Source organism: Mustela erminea, chromosome 7 (assembly GCF_009829155.1).
Source record: "Mustela erminea isolate mMusErm1 chromosome 7, mMusErm1.Pri, whole genome shotgun sequence".
NCBI lineage: Eukaryota > Metazoa > Chordata > Mammalia > Carnivora > Mustelidae > Mustela > Mustela erminea.
In genome coordinates, this window is record NC_045620.1 from 140,998,508 (window position 1) to 141,011,311 (window position 12,804).

The window sequence follows — 12,804 nt, forward strand, 5'->3', positions numbered from 1 at the left end:
CTCTGTCTTCATCAGCTGAACACGGAACCGGGCCAGTGCGTCCGCAGGCCCCAGGGAAAGTGAGAGGTTTCCCAAGGCGTGCCCCAAGTTCACGACTGCCTGTCCCGCGGCCCGGTCTGGATTTCCCAGGCCCACGCCTCTCATGAATCCAGACGACCAAAACTTCCCCAAACGCTACAAGAACAAATGCCTTCCCACGTAGTGACGCCTGCGTCGCCGTCAAAGGACCCTGTGATATCGTGGAAGCAGGCGCCCCAGGGAAGCCGCGGGAACGCGCACGAGCATGGACCCCTGAGACCTGCCCGCGCCGACCTCCAAAGTGTTGCCCTCGTGCCCACAGAACACACTGGACTAAGAGGCGGCAGGATTTCGGCAGGAAACTGTTACCGCCCCCTGCCCCGACCCCCGCCGGAGGCCCATCAGTCAAGCAGTGGAGAGGACGTGGTGCTGACGGTCCCAGGGCCATCCTGTTAGTGCAGACTGCATCGTCCATAGGATCCCGGGCACCGGAAAGGCAGGTCAGCTATTTTAGCAGGCGTTGCTGTGGGGGGGCACCCGCCTCACCTGGGCCGTCTGGTCCCTCCTGGGTGCTCTGTCCGGTGTCCTAACCAGGGCGCCATCAGTCACAGGTTCACTAAATGCGCTTCCCCACGGGAAGCACAATTTTGTTCTTTAGACGCACGTGACCTCCTGCTGGGTGCAGGTCAGCTGGCACAGAGGGGCATCTCTGCCAACATCCAGAGTGGAAACGGAACGCTGACCCCATGAGAGGTCCCGGACGCAGCCTGCACAGAGTCCAGGGGTGCCGCCGAGGCCCCAGACGCACCGTCGCAGACACACCCCCCTGGGCGCGGCCGGCCTGTGCGCACTCCTCCACCTGAAGGCGCCGGGACACTTGGCAAACACAGGGTCACCGCTGTGTCCTCACCACACGCACACGGGGATGGGTGTGTCCTTTCTGGGGTCATTGGCAGGGGAGTACCCAGACGTTACGGGAAACGCAGAGTGCAGGGATGCGTTCCCCGGAAATAATGAACAGAAGACCCCACCCCGGAGCCGTGGGGGCTCTCCAGGGGCCACGGCACCAGTCCGCACCCAAGGGGCGCGTCCACGCAGGGCTGCGGGCACAACAGGCTGGCGGCCGGACTGAACACAGAATGCTCCTTTGAGTCGTCTCCCGTGTTCGATACCGAAGATAACCCACCAGGACCGAACTGGAAACCGTCGGGGTAGAAACCCCGGAGCTTCAATTCCAGGAGAAAGATAACCATGTGGGATCTCTGAACACAACGATTTCCCCTATTTTCTTCCTGAGTTACGTAACGGCGCTGACACGCGCCGACCCTAGCACTCACGACGTCCGTGAGAGGACCAAGGCGAGCCGCTCTGGGGGCTCGCGCTGGAGCAGCTCTGCGGATCCGCACAACGGCCAAGGAGGCCGGCGGCCGGGACCACGGGGGTGGGGGTGTTTCCGGGGGCCTGCCCTGGGGTGGTCCCGTCTCCCACCCGTGGGGAGCAGCATTCCCAGAGTCCCCCAGAGAAAAAGCCGAATTTCTGACCACAGCTCTGAGAGACCAGCTTCTCACCGGTCAGTTTCCCTTTTAAAACACGATCAATCAATGGGGCACCTGGGGGGCTCAGTGGGTGAAGCCTCTGCCTTCGGCTCAGGTCATGATCTCAGGGTCCTGGGATCGAGCCCCGCATCGGGTTCTCTGCTCAGCGGGGAGCCTGCTTCCCCCTCTCTCTCTCTGCCTGCCTCTCTGCCTATTTGTGATCTCTGTCTGTCAAATAAATAAAATCTTTTAAAACACGATCAATCCACAGATACCCTGGGACGCTACATCGACACCATCCCGGGTGGGAGGCGTGAGCCTCTGGGAGGTCTCTGCGGGGACCAGAGCCCACCAGCCGCCGGCAAGCTTCCTCGGAACAGAAGCATCGCGGCTGTTGCCACTGCTGGCCCCGAAATTCGAGTCAAGAAGCGTGTTTTCCACTTGTCGGGAAAGAAGAGGCCAACTGAGAGACGAGGGAAGACTCTGTCAGCCAACAAACCTCCCTGTTTAGGAGGAAGGAAATATCCTCCTTACAGAAGTCGTTCGAGCAGAAAACGCCTTCTTGCCAGTTTCTACACTTGCCAAAAAGGAAAAACACCACCAGGTCCTCATGTTTAATGGAAGCGGGCGCATATGTCCTGGGAGACGCGCCTTTACGGAAGCTGGTGCACGGCAACCGAGGGAAAGGCAGTCCTCCGGGACCGGACGCGTTTCTGTCACGAAATGCACTTTTTTCCTTCAGAAACCAGATTGTGTCTAAGAACGAATGTGATTTGTATATATTTGGCTTTCTGGCGCACTTGATGATTGGATTTTGTATCTTCACAAATTGGGGTGATTGCTTTCCAAAAAAAAAAAAAAAAAAGTTTCCTGGGAAGAAAAATGATATATAACATTCTTCTGCCCGGAAATCTCTCCTGGCAAACTGTGCAGAGGGTACCGTCCTTTTTCTAGCATTATCGAGGAAAACCCTTTAGAAGGAACTCAGAGGCTCACGTCCATCCTTGTTAAATTCCGCGAACTGAATTTCGGCTCCGCTCTAACACTATCAGCTCTGGACCTGTGGACGTGAGGTCCAGGCGCAGGAACTCAGAACCGTGGGCTCCACTTCCTGTCGAGCACATAGTGTCCCTGGGTGTTCTGTCGCCAGAACCCCAACTTCAACGTGGTCTACTCCCCCCGTTTGCCTTGCTCAGAGAGATGGACAGGCTCAGCGATGCCCTCCAGATGCGGCACTCCCACCAGATGCCCCCACGGGAGAGGCAGCTGCAGGAGGACGAAATGCAGGCAAGCGTGGTGTTTAGGAGACGTGTGCACACACGTGTGCACTCAGACATGTGTGCACACACGTGCATATGTACAGGCATGTACTCAGATGTGTGCACACGCGAGGCAGGTGTGTGTGCGTGTGCACAAGTGTGCGTGTGTGCTGTGCGCACGTGAGTACACACGTGTGCAAACACATACCGTCACATGCAGTTGTGCACTGATCATGTCCGCACATCTGTGTACATATGCACATGTTTACACACACACATGTGCGTGCCTCTGTACATGTACACATGTGCACGTGTTCCTTTCAAGGAAAACTAAAAGGATTTTTTTTTTTGTGACACCAATACTAAAACAAGGTCTTCCTACACCCGTTAATTTTTTATTCATTAAAACATAAAATACTGCATCTGTCCAATTCGTTACACTTTCTTCAAGCAGTTCAAGGAGCTAAACTATTTCATGGAAGCATCTGGCAGAATGTAGGAGCTTTGCAGAAACTGCTGTGTTCTTGGTGAAATAGATATGCCAAAATTTCACTTTCTGTTCACTTTACATATAAAACAGGGTGAGGAGGTAGATGTTATCATCCAGACTTTTTTTTCTCTATTTTGGCAATGTCCCCAGAACTCAAGAATACCCCGTGCCCTTATGATACTACCCTTCTGCAGGAAACAGAAAATGTTCCATGATCATGGGATGTTGCTAAGTCTACTACAAAAATCCTCTCACCTGCCGACCTATGGAGAAGAATCCTAAGACGTGACCTGACACATTTAACACGGCAACACCTGCTCAGACTGATGTGTGTGGTTAAGAATTAACCATACAGAAGAGGCTAATATGATTATTCTGGATTTGAAATAGGTTTGAGTTCAAGCGTATGAGTCAGGAGAAGTCACAGAGGCTCCAGAGGAAGCATGAAATCACAGCACGATCGGACTTGTAAACACTTGTCCCACGAGGAATTTCAAATAGCGATTTTAACTGCTCCCTCTATAACCAAAAACATGGCATGATTGTCTCCCAAGCTATTTTCTCTGATATAATTTCAATCAAATTAGTGTTTTCTGTAAATTTCAGCAACGCCTCTGTTCAAAGGTGTCCACACTGTGCCCTCCGACAGATCGAGAAGCTGTAACCAGGACATGAAGAGTGACAAGGTCTCCGAGTGGAAAACCACCCGGTCAGCCGTTGAGAGAAACCCCCACGTCTGCATCACGAGGGGGAACGATCTGCGCTTCGTCCTGCCGTTTGGAGGAAGGAAGAATCTTCACAGAGAAGAGAAGAAAACCACAGACAGGCCTTCCTCAGACCGTTTTCTGACGGGCATATTCTTCAGCAGCAACACCGCTGACCGTGTGAAAGGCACCGTCCCCTTCCCACGAGGCCCCCTGACAGATCAAGACATGAGACGTCACTCACAGCCCCACAGACTCAGCGGTCTCAAAGCGGCCCACGGAATCCAGGCGCTCGGTGAGCCAGGACAGGTCAGTGCGTCCTGGCCCGTCCTCCCAAGCCAGCGAGGCACTCGCCGACTCTGCTTCCCCAAGAGCCGACCCAGTGTCCATCCCCACCCATCCCGCTGGAGCACAGCCCTGCTCCGGCACAGCAGACGGGACTCGGATGCATTCGGGAAGGTCGCCAACGGGTAATTAACCACCGGTCACCTGAAATCAGCCCCTGATGTGTTCACACCCCAGCAACCAGCTCGTACCCGAAGTCAGGCTCACTTCCCTCTCCGAGCCCCCCAGAGTGCCAGCGTACCAGCCAAGCACCCAGCCTGTGCGAATATTTTAAATACATTCCGGTGTTTCCTATGAAACAGAGTTGATGAGAGTGGGGCCCCTGTTCTACGCATTTCTGAGCCCCCAACGCCTCGCCCTGAGCCTGTGACCTACCACGTGCTCCGTGTTCCAAACGAGGACGTAATGTTCCATATTCAACCAGCAGCCTCCACCCCGTGGGGAAACTCACCCTAATCGGCATGAGGGGTCGACGCACTCGTGAGAGCGCAGAGAACCATTCCCGGCCCGTACCCGGCTCTCTGGGCCTGGCTGCTTACGCGTGTTCAGAGTTTCAGGATGATTTCATGTTACATGTGCTGCACAACGGAAATACCCAGCTGGGCCAAAAGGGCTCTATTTTAGAAGCTGGCTCCCGACGGCCTTCAGCTCCAGCCCGCGGACGGAGCATGGGTGAGAATCGCCCGCTTCGCAGGGCCCGACCACCCCGCAGAGGAAGCCCGAGCTCCAAGCATTCTGCTACCAGGCAGGGGAAGAAGAGATACCTCAGATGGCCTCTCGGGACGGGGAAGGACGCCCCCAGCTCTTGGGTGTGGCTGGGCGGACACAGACACCCAAACTCAAAGAAGGCTTGACAAAAAAACAAAAAACAAAACCCAAACAAACAAACTAAACCAACATCGAACATGAGCGCAGACGCAAACACCCACTGACAGATCGTTAGCGAGCGGCACCCAGGCACACAGGAAGTGAGAACTCGCTGCGGCCTTGTGGGGTTGATCCCCAGGACGTGAGGCGGTGTCTGTGCTCAAAACCGTTTAATGTCGTTCACGGCATCGGCAGCCTAATCACGAATAGTAAGAGGAGTCATCGCAGTCGATGGAAAAACATGTACGTCTGGTAAAAACCTCCTGGAGGTTGTTTTTTTAAGATTTTATTTATTTTGAAAGAGAGAGAAGGAGAGAGATCATGGCGGGGGAGGGACAGAGGGAGAAGCGGACCCCCCGCCGAGCAGGGAGCCCGATGCGGGACTCGGTCCCGGGACTCCAGGATCACGACCTGAGCCGAAGGCAGTCGCCCAACCCACTGAGGCACCCAGGTGCCCCCAGAGGTTTTTATGTTAGTTTGTTTGTTTGTTTTAACGCGTTACAGAGTGCACACGCCACCCGGGAAACGGCATCTTGGCAGTGGTGGGATTTGAACCCAGGACGGCAAAGAGACTGGAACCTAAACCCAGCCCTGCAGACGCTCAGCCACACGACCTGCGCATCTTGATAAAATTCTCAGTAAACCGAGAGGTGGGAACCCCTGCACCCGGACACGTGTCCACAGAAGGCACGCGCTAACACGGGCAGTGACGAACGCTGATTCCTTTCCGCTGGGATGAGAAAACAGCGACCGTGCCCCTCACCAGCTCCGTCAGTGTCCGCGGCCGCCTGCCCACCGCGACGGGGGAAGCAGGTCACCCGGGACGACGGCCGCAAGCAGAGAGAACAGCATCCTCGTTTGCAGACGACACGCTCATCACTCCGCCAGAAGAGACCCCACGGCGTCCACGCACCTCCCACTGTCCTGGCTGGGGCCGGAAGAGCGTGTGCTCTTATACTTAAGGCTAGTCAAAACTCTTTTTACTTAAAAGGGACTTTATATCCTTTGAGCATTTTTCTCTTGGGCTGTTTATGTTCTTATTTTCAGACACTTTTCTTCATTTAAAAATACAGCTCTTCAACTGTCATCCGTGTTGGAAATAATCTTCCATTCCATTGTTTCATCCTTGTTTTCCACTTTCTACATTTTGCTTGGACCTATAAGAGCTTAAAAAATATCTTCAGTCTGATTTCTCTGCCTTCCTATTATGGCTTCTGCCTAATAAAAACCTTCCCAAGTCTTGCAAACCCCTGGAGGAAGTTGAAAGGAATATAACCCTCAAAGATAGACAGTTTATCCTCACCATCAGAGTTCCAAAGAACACGATGAGAAATTACTTAAAACAGAAGAAAATAAAGAATATCTCAAGAGGTAAAATAAGAAAATAGAGCAAGCTGCAGTTGCGGCAGTCGCACATGGCAGGTGCTGAAATTAAGTGCAGAATAAAATGACTACCGACAAGTGATTTAACACATTGAAAAAGTCATTGTAAGTGCAACAATGGAATACAAAAATTACTGAGGCTCATCGGTTTTGATGACCAGGAAAATACATCTAGAGACATTATGCAGAACACAGCAGAGAGACAGACAGACAGGAGGAAGGTGTGCCGGGTCGGGTCTTCCAAGAAGACGGGCAGACAAGAGGGAGTCTAGCGGCCGTGGGCCGGGACAGGAAGGAGCCTGGGACCCCAGCCTGAGGGGTCCCCAGTCCAGTTGAGGAGAGGCAGGGCCTCAGGGTCAGGGCAGCAGGGGTGGGTGCGGGGCTGGCCGTACCCCACGCAGGTTCTCAGAGGAGCGCCGGCCCCAGGGCGGCACAGGGAGGCCCGGCGCCGCGGGAGAGTGTGCATGCCGTCGCAGCCCGCAGCAGACGCTGCTGAGAACAAGGCGGCAGGGAAGCAAGGTTTTAGTGATGAAGAGATCATGACTGCGGGAACTGCTAAGGATATTCCCCAGGAAGCAGGGCGGCCCAGAAGGAATCAGGGAACACAGGCTCGGAGAAGCACTCGCGGGCAGGGGAGGCGGCAGGAGGGCGGCCGCAGCTCGGCCCCAGCCCTGGACCCAGGGCAGAGCCGCACTGGTCCTCGCAGCCAGGGGCCTGCGGACACTGCGCCCCAGCAGGTGCCGGCCGAGCCCACCACGAGCGCTCGAGCTGCCGGGAAGGTCGTCTTGGGCCTGTAGTTCCTACGAACTTCCGCAGGCATGGAAGCGGGGTTCCCTCCGCGCTCTGAACACGTTGTCCCACAGCGCCGTGTGGCCGTGGACACGCCGGCAGCGCCACCCAGATGCTCTTCCTGGCTCTGGGCCCCCTGAGCCCTCCCCGCCTCCGTTCCACCTACGAAAATGGAAATCACCATCAAATCATTTTGATTCCACCCTGATAAAAATGGATCTACTGGTGGAAATGAAATGTGATCCAAGGACTACGTGCGTTGCCTAAAGCACAGACGACCTTCAAGCGTCCTCCCGAGGACGGCGACCGAGGGGAGGCGCTCCCGGGACTTGCAGGGCGCAGGACCCACCTTCCGGCCTGTGTCCTGGCGGGAAGCAAGCTCTGCAGTCCCCACGCCTCTCCGCAGCCACCAGCTCCTTCCTCTCCAGTGCATCAAGCACCTGTTACTGAACCGCATCTTGGTTGAAAACAGGTGACCCAAGGAGGTCAGCAGGTCTCCCTTCCGATTCCTGGTTTTCTGATTCCTCTTGTTTACTTCCGTTTCACGCGACAGGACCACTCAAAGTCTCCGCACGGAGCAGCCTCTCTGCGGGGCGCACAGAAGGGAGGCCGATGTGGACCCCAGAGAGTGGGGTCTGGGGCAGACACCCAGGCCTGCGGCCGGCGCCCGTTGGTGCGGGACCCCCGCGGAGCGGCCACCCAGAGCAGGGGACGCGGCTTTCTTCAGTAGAAGATAAGCAGATGAGTCCTAAAATCATCCCACCGAAGTCTGGCAGACCGTGTCCCCCGGGACGGCGGCGAGCGGGTGGAGATGAGGGTAGGCGCTCGCCTTCCGGGCGCAGGTCACTGAGTTCCGGCTCTGCCAGGCCGCCTCCCGTCAGCCTCTGTCCTGGTCTAGAATCCCCTCACCGCTGGCTACTCTTCAGGAATGTTCCTCCCCTGGGGTAATGTTCCCGTGAACTCGGAACTGTCCTCTTGGATCGCGAACGCCAGCATCGCAACACCAATAGCTAGCGTGGGAGTTTCTGTTTTTATAAAAACCTAAATCATGGGCTAACTACCTAATTTTCAGAGTGTACAATTTTAAATAACATGATATATAGGAAAAAGCCATAGATGTTGTCTTGCTCCTTCCCCTGTCCACAGACTCGTAGGGACACGGCACGAGGCTGGGGTGTGTCGTCACATTTTACGCTCATGGTTAAAGATACTGAGGCTTAAAGAGGTGGTTTTCCACCAAGGTCCTCCTTCAAGAACCAAATAGTGGGCGCTTGGATGGCCCAGATGGTCCCGGCTCGATCACGCCCGGACTCCACCCCCGACACGTGCACGGAGCAGCCGCGGAGAGAGCAGAGCCCCGCTCACGGCCTCCGTGAGACGCCTGCAGACAAGAGACCGCCGTCTGGCCAGAGCGGCCCAACAGGCCATCGGGTCCTGCCGAGTCTCTCTGCACTGACGTGGTCCCCACGTCCACAGCTGTTTGGATGGGGGGAAGCAGGTCTGGTAAATCCCGCTGGACGAGCCTGGGTCTGTGCCTGGAACTGCTGCTGGTCAATTCCGCGCTCACAGCTGAGTCTCTGGGCATCCCCCGCTCCGTCGTCACTGGGGAGTGAGCGACTTCCGCAGCATCTCAAGTGCTCCCGGGAAGCGTGGCTGCGGAGCGCTGAGCCTGGGGACGGGCAGGGCGGGCGCTCGTCGGCGGGAACCCTGGCGTGCCTCGCAGGGGCCGGTGGTTCATTCGCAGACACGCTGGGCGCAGGCGTATGCACCTTCGTGTCTCCTGAACAAATGCTGACCAGGTGTGTGTCCAGGGGTGCAGTTTAGGCCTCACTCTGGAGAATCTGATGGATTTGTTACTTTTTATTCTCCCAATTTGTGTGTCTCTCCTCGCCCTGCATTTTATAATGAAATGCTGATTCGGTTGTACCAACATCCTTTGTGAATGACACAGACGGAAACTGCTCTCTCGCTCGGCCTGTGTCTCGGGAAGGATGTCTCGTTTCTCTTTGCCTGTTTCATCTTTGGGAGGAAAAACCGTAACCGTTTCTCGGCAGAGTTTGGTCTGTTTTCCATCCACACAGTCCCAGTTGCAGAGGCGGGAGCAGGAAGACGCAGCCTGATGCTTGGGACAGAGGGCGATGGATCTAGGGCCAGAAGAGCACTCTTCGGACTGTGCAAGCAGCATCCAGTTTTGAAGATTGTTCTGAATTACCTGATCCCCCAAAACCACTCCTGCTGAGTGTTGAAGGGCAGGGCGTCACCGGGGTGCCCACGGCTGGCGAGCTGGTGAGACCGGTCGGCTTGTCTCTTGCCGCGGTGACTGTCGCCCGAGCACAGCCGGAAGAGGGGCGTGTGGGACGTGTCGGGGCTCTAATGTCCAGGCTCAGGTAGAGCCCCCGGAGGACACTCGTCCCAATCAGCTGCCCCTCACTGTGCCACTGGAGCCCGCACAGCAGTCTCAGAAGAGGCGCTGGCCTTGGGTCAGGAACCGGCAGGCACAAGAGGGGGCACTGGCGGGGTCTGTGAGCCTCTTGGTTAGAACACGGGGAGCCCAGCTTTCCAGACCGCTGGGGCAGCTTTTCCCGTCCGGGGTTATCTCTTCCCAAATGATTGGAGTTCGGAGTGGAATGTACCCGGAACTGACACAATTTTCGGACTTTCCGGTCGCCGTTCATCTTCCCAATTCAGGACTATAATTTATTTATTTGTGTTTTGGAAAGGATTCTTGAACGTTCACGTCACTGGTCTTACTCAGCAGCAACAGAAAACGTGGAGCCACACGCCTGCTTTACCGTGTCTCACATTAGCGCTTCGGATGCGAGCGACAGACGTTTGTCATTTGTGGGAAGCGCGTGCGACGAGCCCTTTCTGAAAGCACGCGCAAGTCTAGGTCATGCCTTCATTTCACACTTAACGTCTTCAGGTGTGCTTCCCCGAGGCCAAACAGCCCCACAGCGTAGGGGATTTCCTTCATGCTCTGTGTATCTGCCCGATGTTCCAATATTATTTTTTATTCATGTGATCACAAGCGTCCTGACATTTCTGTGTAACAAGCCTGGTCTTTCTGCTGTTGTTACCGCGTTTCAGCATCCGGTGCCTCATTTCCATAGAATATTCCCCGAGTCCTTGGTATCACTTGTCACAGTGAGTTTCTTAAAATTCCCTTTTAATGGAAATCAGTAACCTGTTTCAAAGAGATTGCTTTGTTTACATTTTGCTGTTATAGAATATAGAGTTAATTAGAAAATCCCCAAAGCCAAAAGGAGTTCTGCAAATTTTAGCTAACTGACCTGAAATTTATCTGGCTTTATTGAAGTGTCAGTAACCTAACCTCATGGAAACAGAAGTTATGATTTTACTACAAATGCTTACATGACTTATTTGAAAATTATCAACACTTACATAAAGGAATCCACGTGAGTTTTTCACTTTGGCGTAACGCAAATGTCAAAGAAAAAATACAAACATCAAATCTGTACTTTGGGGAATGTCAAGCGTACAGACACGCACACACGTACAACCACGTTGTAATTATCACCTCAGGATCTATTTCCAGCAGCGCTCAGATGTAGGCAAACAGAACACAGAGTTACGGCGCATCACGAACCCTCCAGCGTGGGAGATCCGGCAAGCACTGGCCGAGGAGCCCCACGCGTCTGTGGAGCCCCGAGGCTCCATCTCAGTAGGGCATTCGGTTCTCTCCCTCCTCATCTCCCGTTTTCCCGGGAGCAGGTGACTTGAAAGGTGCTGGGGAGACAGGGAACCTGGCGGTGAGGGCTGGGGGCTGCGGGCACGGGCAGCAGGGAAGGACCGTCACGAGGGACGGGCGCGTGTCCGCGGGAGGGGTCAAGGTGTCTGCGGACCGCCTGTGGCAGGGAGGCGCTTCCGTCTGAACCGTCACAGGATTCTCCCTCGGGTCCCTGGGGCACGTGCAGAAAGCCAGTGAGTGTGCATTTCCCAGATCCGAGTGACAGGTTTGGGCTGTGCCGGAATTGCTCACTTATGTGTTACTTTCCCCAGGAAATGAGGCCTTTGGGACCTTTTACTTCGTACACTCAACTTTGCAGACTTATTAATTAGCACAGGAAAAAGCAGTGAATATTTGTTAAGTAAACAGGTGGGATTTCTTTCTCTTTAGTGCTATCGCGCGGGGAGATGTTACATCTTATCTGTGAGGGCTGAGATAAAAGTAATACAATGTTTTTAAAAATCCAGAACTTCAAAGGCAATACTAACAAGACTTGTATTATTCCTTTACACATTTTTAAAGTAATTACTGTGTGCGAGGAACTGGCTCGGGTGGTGTGGATCCAAGGAAAGCAAGACTGATTCCATCCGCAGGATGTGGCCGCGGTGCCGGTGTCTTCACCAGACGGAGTGAGGCAGCCTCGGGGCTGTGTGTTATCCGCGGGGTTCGAGTCCTTGAGGAAGGTTCTCTGCCCTTGCAAACTCGCAGTAGGGTATCTTTTCTCAACATTTGGATGCTCCGTAGGCCTTCGGAGTACACCTCCTCAGAAATAAGCCCTTGACACAGGGAGTTACTGGGGCTGCATCTGGGAAGGGCCGGTGAGGAAGGCCTGGAGAAGACGCGCCTCGGACACGGTCGTCCCCTGCCGCCCAGGCCCTTCCCGCTTCCAGCTTCGCTTAGAGGTCACTGGCAAATCAGCATTCCCAGCTCTCGTGGAAACGTCGTCCGCCCTCTGCTGTCACCAGCGCCAGGTGCCACGTGGGCCATTCGGAAAGCTGTGTGGTCCCTGAGCGCCTGTGGAAGGGGCTGGCTTGTCTCTGCCCACCCCGAGCTCAGCATGGCTGGGACAGTGCATTAGAATTCATTTATAATTTATTACAGTCTTTAAGAAAAGCTTTCCATTACGGACAAGGACATCTCTCTCCCCATATTTTCACTTTATACGTAGTCTGAAATATTTGGGGAAAAGTATGAGGAAGTATGAAAAAATGAAGTATTTTCAAAAAATAATGAGGAAGTCCAGATATTTAAAAATGCAGAAGAAGTTAAGCAAAATCCCATTATGTTGGTCCAACCATGGATGGACATCTCCGACATCACTGCTGGTGAGCGCGGGAGGAGCCTGGACGTCGAACTGGATGCGTATTATCCACCTGACGGGAGCCGATCTGCGGCGAGGCCGGCTCTCCTCTCCACGGTGCTTTCTCCTAAAATGTGCCTAAACACTTGTCTGTGTGATTCTGAGCTTCAATGACTTTAATTGCTGCATAACATTTCCATTTTGGGGTGTGGCGTGAGATATTCAACTCACTTTATAGCATCAGCTTGAGGGGATGCCCAGATACAGGGTCAAACATCATTCTAGCATTTCCGCGAGGGTGTTTTTGGATGAGACACACATTTACATCCAGCAACTCAGTAAAGCAGACTGTCCTCCCCATCGGGC